Below are 12,930 nucleotides of genomic sequence, written 5' to 3' on the forward strand. Positions count from 1 at the left end.
TTTTGTGTGGTGCTTAAGTGTGAGGACTTTTTCTAAGGTAAACCAAATATATACATTACTTCATCCCTAAAGCTCATCTGTGGCCCGTTACAGACGGGTGTAAAGTACGTCCCCAGGATGTACTAGGCTTAGGAAAGGGCATCCATTCCGGACACCCTAACCCTAGTGCATCCTGGGGAAGTACAAAATGGCGGCATCCCTATACACAGGGGCTCCACCATTGGGACGTCACCACCGCGCCGCCTCCAAACGGGGTGGTGTGGAAGTGACATCCTCGCACTGCGTGAGGGTGCCTGGGGTGCCCTTTTCGCGGCACAGGAAGGAGCTCCATTTCGGAGCTCCTTCCAGGATTTGCTTCGCTGGCGCAGCCTTTAGACAGCTGCGCCAGCAACGCAAGGCAGAAAGGGGCCAAGTGGCCCCTTTCTCCTCCTCCCCGCCGCCATCAGGTGTCCTTGGGTCATGAAGCCCCAAGGACACTCTTTTCCAGGCCGTGGTGAAGCGGCCTTTTGCTGCTTCCCTGTGGCCTGGAAAACGATGGATCAGGGCCTCAGAGGCTGCCACTGTGGCAGCTGAGGCCCCAATCTGGCGGGGAAAGGGCCGGATACAGGCTGCCTCTTTGGGTGGTCTGTAACGCGCCTATGTCTGCCCATGCTGGCTGGGGGATTCTGGGAGCTGTGATCCAGAGGAGTAATGTTTCAAAGGTTATCTTTTATTTACCCACTAAGCCAGTTTTACAGAGGTTCCCTGGCCTCAACCATTACTTTGAATTCAACTTGATGGTAGAATGTTTCTCCAACAAACATCAGGTAATCTTGACTATCAAAGCTATAGGAATCCTCCTGTTAGAAAGATCCACCTAGAAAACTGACAGTCATTTGCTGTCTTTTGCCCAAGTGGCCTGTGCATGTAGTGTCCCCTCTGTTATTGTGACAGATGAGATAAAACTACTGCTAGTGCTCTCTGAGGTTTATCACACTGAGATTTTTAGAGCTTTTGCAGGTCAGGTCCGATGTGACTGTGCTTCCAATGATGCACATTCACGTCAGAATGTGAATGTGTTGTCAGACGCCATTCCTTTCTATGGGAGCTCCTTGCGAGGTGCTTCCGCAGTGATTCCAAAGTGACCCCTCATTTTGGTAAAACCAAAAACAAGTGACTTCACAGAATTCGCTTCCAGGCTCACTTTGATTGCACTGTGAATTGGTCTGGTGTGGAAAACCACTCCATTGTCACCCCCCCTTGGCCCCCTGCGTCCTGCTCTGTCATTCCCCTCCTCCTCCTTCATGCCATCTTGCCCCCTCTGCCACCCTACAACCCATGCCATCATCCCCTGCCTTCTCCTGCATCCCGATCCTGGCCCCAGCGACCCCCTGCCATCCATCCCATCACCCCCGATTACTCTTGCATCCCCATCTCACCCTCTCTGCCAAACTGCCATCTTTCCCATCATCCCCTGACTGCTTCTTCACCCCGATGGATGACAGCTAAGGAGGGGGCAGGGAAGGACAGCATCCAGAGCCCCACTGAGCATGCTCAAGGGTGCCGATTCGAATCGATTCAAATATTACCACCCTCCAGTGTGGTAATACAATGTGCACTCACTCCCCTTTGCTTGAATCCTCATCACTTGACTTCCTTGGAATAGAACTGACTCCGCTTCCCCCTCAGTTCGGAAGGGCAGCGGAAAGGCAACCAGGTGTGGTAAAACATCACGTTTTAACCTTAATTCTCATTGCTGGACAGGAGTGACTCTGGATCTGGTGTGAAAAAACATTACACTTTGCACTGCTAGAACAGGAGTGACTGCGGATCTGAGCTGCAAACCCCCCCCCCCCCCCACGTATGATAAGGTCCTCTGTTTCCTCTACTTGTAAAATTATCACATCTTCCCTCTGAAATGAGGGCATGACAGATGAGAACCTAGCTAAAAGTCTTCTTATAGAATGAAAATCAGATGTAATTGTTTGGCACACTGGTGAAGCAGAAACACTGGCTTTTGTAACATCTTGCCTGAAGAAGCCCATGGAGTTTTGAAAGCTTACAAGTATATTGTGCATTTCAGTTGGCCAATAAAGGTATCATTGACGGATTTTTGTTTGTATCTGGCTTTTGAGATTTGTTTGGATGACCGATTCTGTTCAGGTGGAATAATGTTGAGGTGGAATCTCTTTTCCTGTAGTTTGAATCCATTGCTTCAGGTCCTATTCTCTGGAGCTGAAGAAAACAAGTTTGTTCCATCCTTAATATGGTGCCTCTTCAAATATTTAAACAGTGCTATCATTTCACGTCTTAACCTTCTATTCTCCAGGCTCCCTAGGTCTCTCTTCATAGGGCATGATTTCTAGACCCTTCACCATTTTGGTCGCTCTTCTTTGGACATGCTCCAGCTTCTCAACATCCTTTTTGAATTTTGTTGCCCAGAACTGGACAACATATTCCAGGTGAAACCTGACCAAAGCAGAACAGGCTGGTACTATTACTTCTTGCAATTTAGCCACTATGTGTGTATTGATGCAGCCTATAATCACATTGGGTTTTTTAGCTGTCTCATGTTCAATTTGTAGTCTACTAGGACTCCTAGATCCCTTTCACACATAGTCTTGTTAAGCCAGGTGTCCCACATCCTATATCTATGGATTTCATTTTTTCATCCCAAGTGTAGTACCTTACATTTCTCTCTGTTGAAATTCATTTTGTTAGTTTTGGCCCAGCTGTCTAATCTATCGAGATCATTTTGAAATTTGATCCACTCCCCTGGAGGATTAGCTACTCCTCTTAATTTGGTGTCATCTGCAAATTTGATAAACATCCTCTATTTTTTCATCCAAGTAATTGATAAAGTTGTTGAATAGCACTGGGCCCAGGACAGAACCCTGTGACACCCCACTGGTCACTTCTTTCAGGACAAAGAGGAACCATTGCTGACCACCCTTTGGATTGGGCAAATGTACCAATTACAAATCCATGTAATGGTAGCACTGTCCAGTCCACATTTTACTAGCTTGTTTGCAAAAATATTTGGGGGGGGGGCTTGTCAAAAATGTTACTGAAATCAAGATATGCTACATCTACAGCATTCTCTCCATCTACTGAGCTAGTAATTTTATCAAAAAAGAAGTAAGATTACTCTGGCACTACTTGTTTTTGAGAAATCCACTTTGACCTTTTGTGATTATGGCATTCCTCTCACCATTCTAAAGTTAAGCTGCTGCTCTCAACCAAAGGACTTTCTTGACTGATGCAGTTATGTGTACATAGCAATCAGCAATCAAAGGACTTTAGGAACAAATTCATATTGCTCTATCAGCCTGTACAGAAGGATTCTATTATATATGGAGAGACCTGTGTACGTGTAATCCCTCCTCTCCACAACTGTCACTGGTGACCATGCTAGAAAGATGGGAGTGTTACAGTTCATTTTTGTACAAATTATAGTAGACCTTGTAATCAAGCCAGTGGTGCTTCACAGTCTCTCCATTTTCAGCCAGTGGTGAAGAATGAAGGACCACTGGCTGAAAATGGAGAGACTGTGGCCCAGATTTACCTTAAACAGAAAGGGTGTGCCCTGCAGGCAGTAGTTTCCTATTTGAACTAAGGCCACATTGGTGAATACTCATGATTGAGTAATCATATTCATGATCTTGCTATAGCAAAGATAGCTATCATCACAAGGAATAAGGGATGATTTGTTGTTCACTGGTGCTTACAACTTGGTGTTGAAGAAAGTGAAGCTATTTGGCTGGTTTTGGAAGGCTTTGTCCCTGTGTTTACTGTTCAAATTGGAACTGTCAAAGAAGCATCTGTATTTGTTTCTAAAACACTTAGAATCAGATTACATTTCTTCTACATGTGAAGTCTACAATTTTTAATTGTTCTAAATCATGTTTAGCCTACCTGGGGCCTAATATGTAGAAGATGCACTGGTTTAAGGATCATGTAGTGTGCTAAAGTCATGGTTAAGTCTAAATATTAGCACCTACTATAGCATCACATCTGTGGACTGCACCCACTGTTACAACAATTGGTTTGCTCAAAATCAAAGGAAAATGCCCCAGTTTCACTCACAGAAAACTTATGATTCCATCCAAGAGATACCACACTGCATATCAGCAACTTTTATTTTAGTACATTGGGCAGCACCCAGCATCGCTGTGCACATATGTGCAAAGTATAGCATCAGTTTCATAGAACCAATACTAGGTTACAGAAAGCACCTGTTGAGATTGTTCAATACTGCTTCTGATAACTGATGTCAAACAAGGAAAAAAGTCAATACAGAATTTTAAAGGAAAGGCAGGAGCCAATCTGCAGGTTTTTATATATCACACTTCTTTTATATATCACATCTCTCACACAATCACTGCCCTAAACACAGACTACACAGAGTTAGGAGTTACCTACTGTTCCCTCTATCAACAGAAGCTGCCAACACACTGGTCCCCTCACTGCAAAGTTTGAAAATATTCTTTTCTGGATAGCTCTCAGTCTCCCAGCTGCTGGGTGTCTCTGAAAAATGGTAATCCATAAATAACCTTTCCAAGTCCTGCACTATTTCCCCATGATTGCAATTGCAAATGTAAGGGTTGTTCCACTCTCGCGGCAGCAATTATGAGGAAGTCTATCAACATTACTTTGGGCAGAAATCAAACAAGAATCAAGTCCTCTACAGCCCTGGGCATGCATTTCAAATACTAGACAGTTCAAAACAAAATATAACATTCTTGTAACATAAGGCAAGAAATATGGACCGGTATCCTTTCCCTGTTGCAACAGGTTAGTTATGTGGTCCTCTGTAAACTAGCCCAAAGCTACCCTGTACAGTGGTACCTCGGGATACGAAATACCCAGGTTACGAAATTTTCAGGATACGAAAAAAACCCATAGGAAATTATTGTTCCGGGTTGCGAAAGTTTTTTCGGGTTACGAAAAAACTTTTGGTGCTTTTCTGCGCGATTTCACACGGAATCGCGGCTTTTCCCCATTAGCGCCTATGGCGATTCGGCTTGCGAAGGCTTTTCGGGTTACGAACGGCGCCCCGGAACGAATTAATTTCGTAACCCGGGGCACCACTGTATGTTAATCTTACCAGTGAAGAATCTAGTAGTCAGAGCTACCCCACTAGTAATTGATCAGACTGTAAATACCCCTAGAAGTGCATTCAGTCCTGTAGCTCATAATCATAATATGTAAAACAAGCTTAGCCTCAGGCTGCTGCTAAATGAGAGCAAGATGAGAAATCAAAGAATCATCCTTTATGCAAATTCAGATCTCATGTCTTGGTCTCCATATCAAAAATGTACTGCTTGAGTTTGGGCCTAAAATCCAAATGGTTAATAGGAATCACTGAAGCAGACCATCTTAGATCTCAATTCAAGGCTACAACAAGCCTTTACATCTTGCTTTAGCAGTGTCTAGACTTCACTCACAACAGTGAACTGCTGGGTTCATTCTAGGGGAAATGTATTTTCACTTGAAGTGAAAATCAAAATGACTTCTTCAATAAAGAAGTGTTGATAAGACTCCTGGATTAGAAGACAACTATCTAAACTAACAATGGAAGATGTGCTTTCCCTGCAGTGCCAGCTGATTTAGGTTCAAAACACACTGCAGAAATTTATCCAGTTTGAGACCACTTTAACTGCCCTGGCTCAGTGCTAGGGAATCCTGGGAATGGTAGTTTATTGTGGCACCAGAGTTTTCTGACAGAGAAGGCTAAATGTCTCATAAAAGTACAATTTCCAGAATACCCTAGCACTGAGCCGGGGCAGTTAAAGTGGTCTCAAACTGGATTATTTCTGCAGTGTTTGGACCATCGTTGTACATCTGAGACAAGCAAACCCATGATAGCAAATACTGAAAATAGGTTATTACAGTGAGTTGGGAAAGAGAAAACAGGTTTTTTTTATTCCTATCTTGTAGCAGTGTCTTACACAATGTTACTACAAAATAGCCTTTTATTCACTACCAGTGCTTCCATAACCCATTTTCTGTAGCAGAAAATGAACTATGTAACTTAGGAAGCAGACATTGCTCTATGATATCTTTTAGTGGTCAAGTCCTAAGACAACAATTAAGTGTGAAAAATGCCCTAGCATTTCCTGCCTGGACATCTGAGACAAGCAAAACTCTTAAAACTCCTGTTTAAGGAAATATTGCAATGCACCCATGGATAATATTCTTTATAACTGAAGAAAATGAAATGTTTAGATTCTAATCAATGTTAATCAAAAGAACATTACTACTCTGTCTGAAGGCAAGGGAAGGAAATCCCCATGGAAGTAGCAAGCACTCTCTTATACCCCCAAAACAACAAGATAGCCAAGAGTATTGAACTTTTTTGCCAAGCTATGGCGCATTACAGACGGGCCCATAGAAGCGCCGTCGTCATGTGCGAGGGGTGGCGCTTTGAGACGGCCCTCACCCCTCACACGTGACGAGGGCGTCAAAATGGCGGCACCCTATACAGATGGGCGCCGCCATTTTGACGTGACGGACACCTAGTGTCCGCATGTCGCGGCGCAGTTGTGACGCCACAAGGGTGCCATTGGCACCTTGCGGCATCATAACTGCACCGCAAGAAGAACCTGATTTTTGCGGGTTCTTTTTGCTGCGGGGAGGAGCCGAGTGGTTTGTCCACTACGGCTCCTTCACGCAGCAAACAAGGGCAGCGGCAGACCGCCCTTTTGGCAGTCTGTAACGCGCCTATGTCAGGTTTTTTCACCCTACAAAATTCACCAGAAGTACATCTGCTATTACATTCGGAAGTGACACAGGAAAGCTTACACAGGTGGGGCTGATGTCTCACATGTTCATTTGCATGAATTAATACTGTTTCTTTGTTGCTCTTTTTAATACTATAGGCATATTGCATAATGCATAAGATTACACTGAATTTTAACTACCTAACCATTCTCCATTCTGCAGGGAAGTGAGCATGAGACGAACAGGTTGCTCACCTGTAACTGTGTTTCTTCGAGTGGTCATCTGCGAATTCACACAAATGGGTTTATTCTGCACCTGCGCAGCAATCCTCGGAAACTTCTGGAATCTCCAGGCAGAAAGCAATGTATCTTTCTGCAACTTTTTGGCGGTAGCCCCACCCACCCATATATAAGGCCCCTGGTGGCCCGCTCCTCTTCAGTTCCGAATGAGCCGCTAACCAGCGCGGCAACAAGCGTTGTCAAGTGAGCAGACACTGAGGGGATGGATGGGCGGGTTTGTGTGAATTCGCAGATGACCACTCGAAGAAACACAGTTACAGGTGAGCAACCTGTTCTTCTTCTTCGTGGTCTCTGCGAATCACACAAATGGGTTTAGACTAGCGAGCTGTAGTCAGTGGAGGAGGGAGTGTCAATAACCAATAAATCACTTAACCAAAAAAGTATGTAAACCAAACAACTGTGTTATTTATTAACAGTGTAACAGGTCTATTGCATGGCAGAAAGTAACACTGCCCTCCCAAAGGCTGCATCCTGCCTGGCCCTGGCGTCCAGCCTGTAATGTCTTATGAATGTCAATGGCTGGGACCAGACAGCAGCCTTGCATACATCCTCACAGGGAATCCCCGTCAAAAAGGCTGAGGATGCAGCTACCGCCCTAGTTGCATGGGCTCTAACCCGACTTGGCAAGGGCTTCTTGGCCAGCTCGTAGCAGAGGCAGATGGTGTTGGCCACCCATTTAGAGAACCTCTGCGGTGAGACCGGCAGCCCTCTCTTGGCTTCGGAGTAGCATACAAAGAGTCTCTCCGATTGCCTGGACGCAGCAGTTCTGTCCAAGTAGAACGCCAGTGCCCTCCGGACATCTAGGGCATGGATCTCAGAGTCCGTGGTCGGATTAGGAGCCAAAGTCGGCAAAACAATGTCTTGGTTGATGTGGAAAGCAGACACCACCTTGGGCAAGAAAGTAATGTCTGTACAGAGCACCACCTTGTCCTTATGGAAATGGAGGAAGGGTTGGTCCACCCTCAGGGCACAGTTCACCAGCCCAGCGGGCTGACATGATAGCTACCAGAAAGGCCGTTTTCCAGGTCAGGAGTCTCAGGTCCGTGGTAGCCAAGGGCTCAAACGGCTTAGACACCAGCTGTGCCAGGACGGTGTCTAAACTCCACTGCGGTGAAGGGTCCGCAACAGGTGGATGCAGGTTGTTGAATCCTTTAAGGAACCTCTTTATGAGAGGGTCCCCAAACAGAGAGAGTTTGTTTTGAAACAAATAGTGTGACGAAATGGCAGACAGGTAGCACTTGATAGAACTCAAGGAGAGACCTGCTTCTGTCAGTGTCATAAGAAAGTCCAGGACCACAGGGATGGAGACACGGGATGGTGGAATGCCCTTTGTCTGCAAAAAGGCAAGGAACCTATCCCATTTGTAGGCATAGGACCTCTGTGTAGATGGTCTTTGTGCTGCCTTGATGATATCCTGAACACCGGATGGAAGCGTGCTCAGGACTGAATCCTCCATGCCACCAATGGGAGAGACTGCATCTCGGGACGGTGGACTCGCCCGTCGTGAAGCGAGAGCAGGTCGGGCCGGTGTTCCAGTCGGAGATGCTCCTGTGCCCTCTGTAGGAGAGGAGCGAACCATGGCTGTCTGGGCCACCACGGAGTTATCAGGATTGCGTCCGTGTGGTCCGACAACATCTTCGAGATCACCCGTGTGATCAGAGGAAATGGAGGAAAGGCATACAGGAGGCCTTGAGTCCACTTGAGTTGGAAGGCATCCCCTTCCGACCCGGGCTCTCGGTACCGTGAACAGAATCTCGGTGTGTGAGCATTCAACCGGGAGGCGAACAGGTCCAGGAGAGGGGGACCCCAGCGATTGGAAAGTTGGGTCACCACTTCTGGATGCAGCCTCCATTCGTGGCAAGTGGAAGATGACCTGCTGAGTTGGTCTGCAAGGTTGTTCTGGTAGCCAGGCAGATGGATGCACTGCAGCAGGATCTTGTGCTGTATGCACCACTCCCAGATGCGGATGGTGACTGCCAACAGAGTCCTCGATTTTGTACCCCCCTGTTTGTTGAGGTAGTACATGACCGTGGTGTTGTCGGTGAGAAGAAGCACCACCTTGTTCGTGAGGACCGTCTGGAACGCTCTGAGTGCCTTTTCCACGGCAAGCATCTCTAAGACGTTGATGTGGAGAGTGGCTTCCGTCGGTGACCATTTGTCCCTTATTGTAAGGTCCAGAGTGTGGGCACCCCATCCCTGCAGGGAGGCGTCCGTGGTCAGGGAAAGGTCCGACTGCGGGGGTAGGAATGACATTCCCACGCAGACGTTGTCGGGCTGGAGCCACCATCGAAGGGACTTCTGTACGGTCCTCGGGATGGTGAGCAGTTTGGTAGGCGTGTCTCGGACGGGGTCGAACACGGATAGGAACCAGGATTGCAGGGGCCTGAGCCTTAGCCTGGCCCACGGTGTGACGAAGGTGGTAGAGGCCAAGTGTCCCATGGCGACTTGTACCACACGGGCTTGAAGACGCCTTTGATGCAGGCAGGGCTGCAGTGATGCGCGGAGGGCCTGAAACCTTGCCTCTGGAAGGTATGCCTTCATTGACACAGAGTCCAGCATGGTTCCTATGAAGTCGATGCGCTTGGTAGGAGTCAGGTTGGACTTGTCGAAGTTGACCTGTAGTCCCAATGCTTGAAGGAGGGACAGGGCAAACTCGAGTTGTTTGAGCAGAGTGTCCCTGGAAGACACTGCGAAGAGCCAGTCGTCCAGGTATGGGAAGACTGTGATTCCCCTTTGATGCAGGTACGCCACCACAGGTGCCATGCACTTGGTGAAGACCCTTGGAGCTGTGGAAAGGCCGAAGGGAAGGACCTTGTACTGGTATGCCTGGTGTCCGACAGCAAAGGCGAGGAACCTGCGGTGGTCCTCCAGGATCGCTATGTGAAAGTAGGCATCCTTTAAGTCTAGAGTCACGAACCAGTGGCCTTCCATGCTTTCTAGCCGTGGTCTTCATCCGGTACCTGAAGCTAAGCTTCTCGTCCGTGTCCCTATTGAAGAGGCCCGAGTTGTCAAAGGGCATGTCTTCAATAGCCGCCTTCGCCTGAGGGGTGAGGTCTGAGGACCGGAGCTATGCATAGCGGCGGAGGGCTATGGAGCGAGAGAGGACCTTGGATGCACAGTCCGTGGAGTGTCTGGCGGAGATGATCTGCTGCCCAGCCATCAGGTGGATCTCATTCCTGAGAGCCGCCATCATACGCCTCCTGTCATCAGGCAAGTCAGCAATGGTGGGGTCCATCTTCTCCACCAGGAACTGGACGTAGGCCCCCATGCAAGCCGCGTAGTTTGCGATCTTGAGGTCGAGAGCCGCCGAGGCGTAGAATTTTTTAGCCAGGCCGTCCAGCTTCTTGCTGTCTTTGTCGACAGGCGAAGACGAGGTCCTGGGAGCGAAGGTGGACTGAGCTCCTTCCACAATAGCTGAATTCAGCTTGGGATGGTTTGACAGCCAGAACGGAGCAGACGGAGTGACCCGATACAGGTTCTCGATCCTGCGCGAAGTGGACGGGATGGTGGCTGGGGCGTCCCAAGAACACTTGGCGATCTTCTCCAGGGACGGGAGGTAGGCCAGGGCTGGTGGAGCTGGAGCAGAGCCGTGGATCCTCCTTTCCACCGGGTCAAGGGCATCATCCTCCGGATGGGCAACTTCCAGCTTGAGAGCATCAGCCATCCGTATGACCCTGTCGGCAAAGGCCCGGACGTCGTCCGTGGGCGATGGGACAGATGGGCCTTCAGGCACAAACGGGGCATCCTCATCCAAGATGGGAGACACGAAACGAGGGGAGCCCAAGCCAGATCTCGAAGCAGATGGGCTCCGCCGTCTGAGGAGAAGATCAGATGTCCCGAAGTTGTCCCGGCGGGAGGTGTCACCATCTGGACGACGGGCCCGTGAATGAGCACGGAGGTTACGACGCAGGTGGGACGGGTCAACCGGGATGAGGTACTGTCCCGTGTGCTGGTCGTGAACGAGATCCGGGAACGCCTGAAAGAGGTCCTGATCATGCTCTGCAGGGGCACGATGGTGTGCGGCCAGCACCTCGTCAGCTTTGGTCCCCAGCGTAGCCCGGTCCCGTGCGGCAGAGCGTGGCCTTCTCCTTGGTGAGGGTGAAGGAGATCTTGGCCTCAGCCTCTGAGGAGAGAGTGGAGCATCAGAGTCCTGGAGCTCTCCCTCTGATTCAGAGTCCACGGTCACAATCTGCAGGCTGTCTGCCGGTACAGAGAGGTGACTGGTGAGGAGGACTCAAGCGGCACCATCCGGGAAGGGGCCGGTACAGACGGAGCCGGGGTCTTCACTGGCTCTGCGACAGGCGATGTCGACGGTACTGGCCTCGACTCAGACGGAGGCACTGAGACCGTGCTTGGGGGCCCTTTACGGCGGCTCTTAGAAGGCGGCGAGGACGAGCGAGCCCGCTTCTTGTCCCGATCGGAGCTCTTATCCCCTCTTCTCTTGGGGGCTTTGGGGGCATCCGCATCCCCAGAGGCTCCAGAGCCGCCAAGCTGGCTGAGAACCCTCTCGTAGAGGGCGGCCTTGAGTGTCCGGTCCCTGTTCTTGAGGGCTTGGGCAGACATGGCCTTGCAGTGGGCACAACTGCCCGGAACGTGTGCCTCCCCCAAGCAGAGGACACACTTGTCGTGGCCGTCGGCCTTGGGGATTTTCACCCCGCACTTGGTGCATTGCTTGAAATGGGCCATGGAAAGAGAAGTCTGTTACCAGTCCGAAGTCAAGCCGTTAAATCAGAGAAAGACGTCAAGCCAAAGGGAAAGTCCGAAGAATGGTCAAATGAAAGTCCGAAGGTCGAATAGCCAGAGATTCCAATACACAAAGAGCAAGCGAAATGCTAGCGAAGTTCCTCGAGCTGCTTAGCGCGGTGGAATGAAGGAACTGAAGAGGAGCGGGCCACCAGGGGCCTTATATATGGGTTGGCGGGGCTACCGCCAAAAAGTTGCAGAAAGATACATTGCTTTCTGCCTGGAGATTCCAGAAGTTTCCGAGGATTGCTGCTCAGGCGCAGAATAAACCCATTTGTGTGATTCGCAGAGACCATGAAGAAGAAATAATTTTCCCACTTTTGGTGAGGCACAGTTCCTGCTGCTTGAAACCTGTAACAGAAGCAACTTGCATACTCTAGTCCTAAAAATGTTTTCTGAGAATGTTGACCTAAGAGCCAAACAAAAAGGCTTGGATCCAAAACACAATTGGACCACATTCAAAATACATCACCAGCAGTGAACAAGACAAGATTTTGCCTCCATCATCTTGGGCAACTCGAGTCCCTCAGCTCTCACTTCCTATTGCAGTTTCTCTTCCATCATTTGGCTACTGGCAGATATAAGGCTCATTTCCTGCTGCCTTGTCTTCTAATACTTAAGTGGCCAAGAATGTAAAATATTTGGTCTTCAGCAGCAGCATTAACAAATAAATGTTTTAAAAATTGAAAAATAAGAAGCACCAAAATGTATTTTTTTGTAAAAAAATAAATAAAAATAAAAAATAATAAAAAAAATCAAGAAACACAAACACATTTCAAAGTAAACTATTTTTCCTTTCTGTAACAGTACAGAAGCAGCTGAAAGGGATTAACACAATGTCAGAATTACAGCTTCTCTCTGGAGCTTACTACTCAATTCTCAACATATTCTAATGGAGTTTATTGTTCCCTCATGCGGTGCATTCATGAAAACAACCACTTCAAGGAGTGGGGATGGTTACAGGGCTAACCCAACTGTACAAAGTAAGTACACTGTTAAAATGTCAGTGCTAATGATAGGCAATGGAAAACATAGTATAGCGGAACAGAAAGGCAGGGGAACAAACCCTAGGTCCCAATTAGTAGTTCAGTTACCATCAAAACTTTTGAATAAATAAAGTTAATACTAAAAACAGCTTCTCAGCAAGCATGGATAACCGGCCCCTACAGCAGTGGTTATGATGTGG

The sequence above is a fragment of the Sceloporus occidentalis genome, unplaced genomic scaffold (assembly GCF_023333645.1).
Source record: "Sceloporus occidentalis isolate IW3139 unplaced genomic scaffold, rSceOcc1.0.p SCAF_2, whole genome shotgun sequence".
NCBI classification, from domain to species: domain Eukaryota; kingdom Metazoa; phylum Chordata; class Lepidosauria; order Squamata; family Phrynosomatidae; genus Sceloporus; species Sceloporus occidentalis.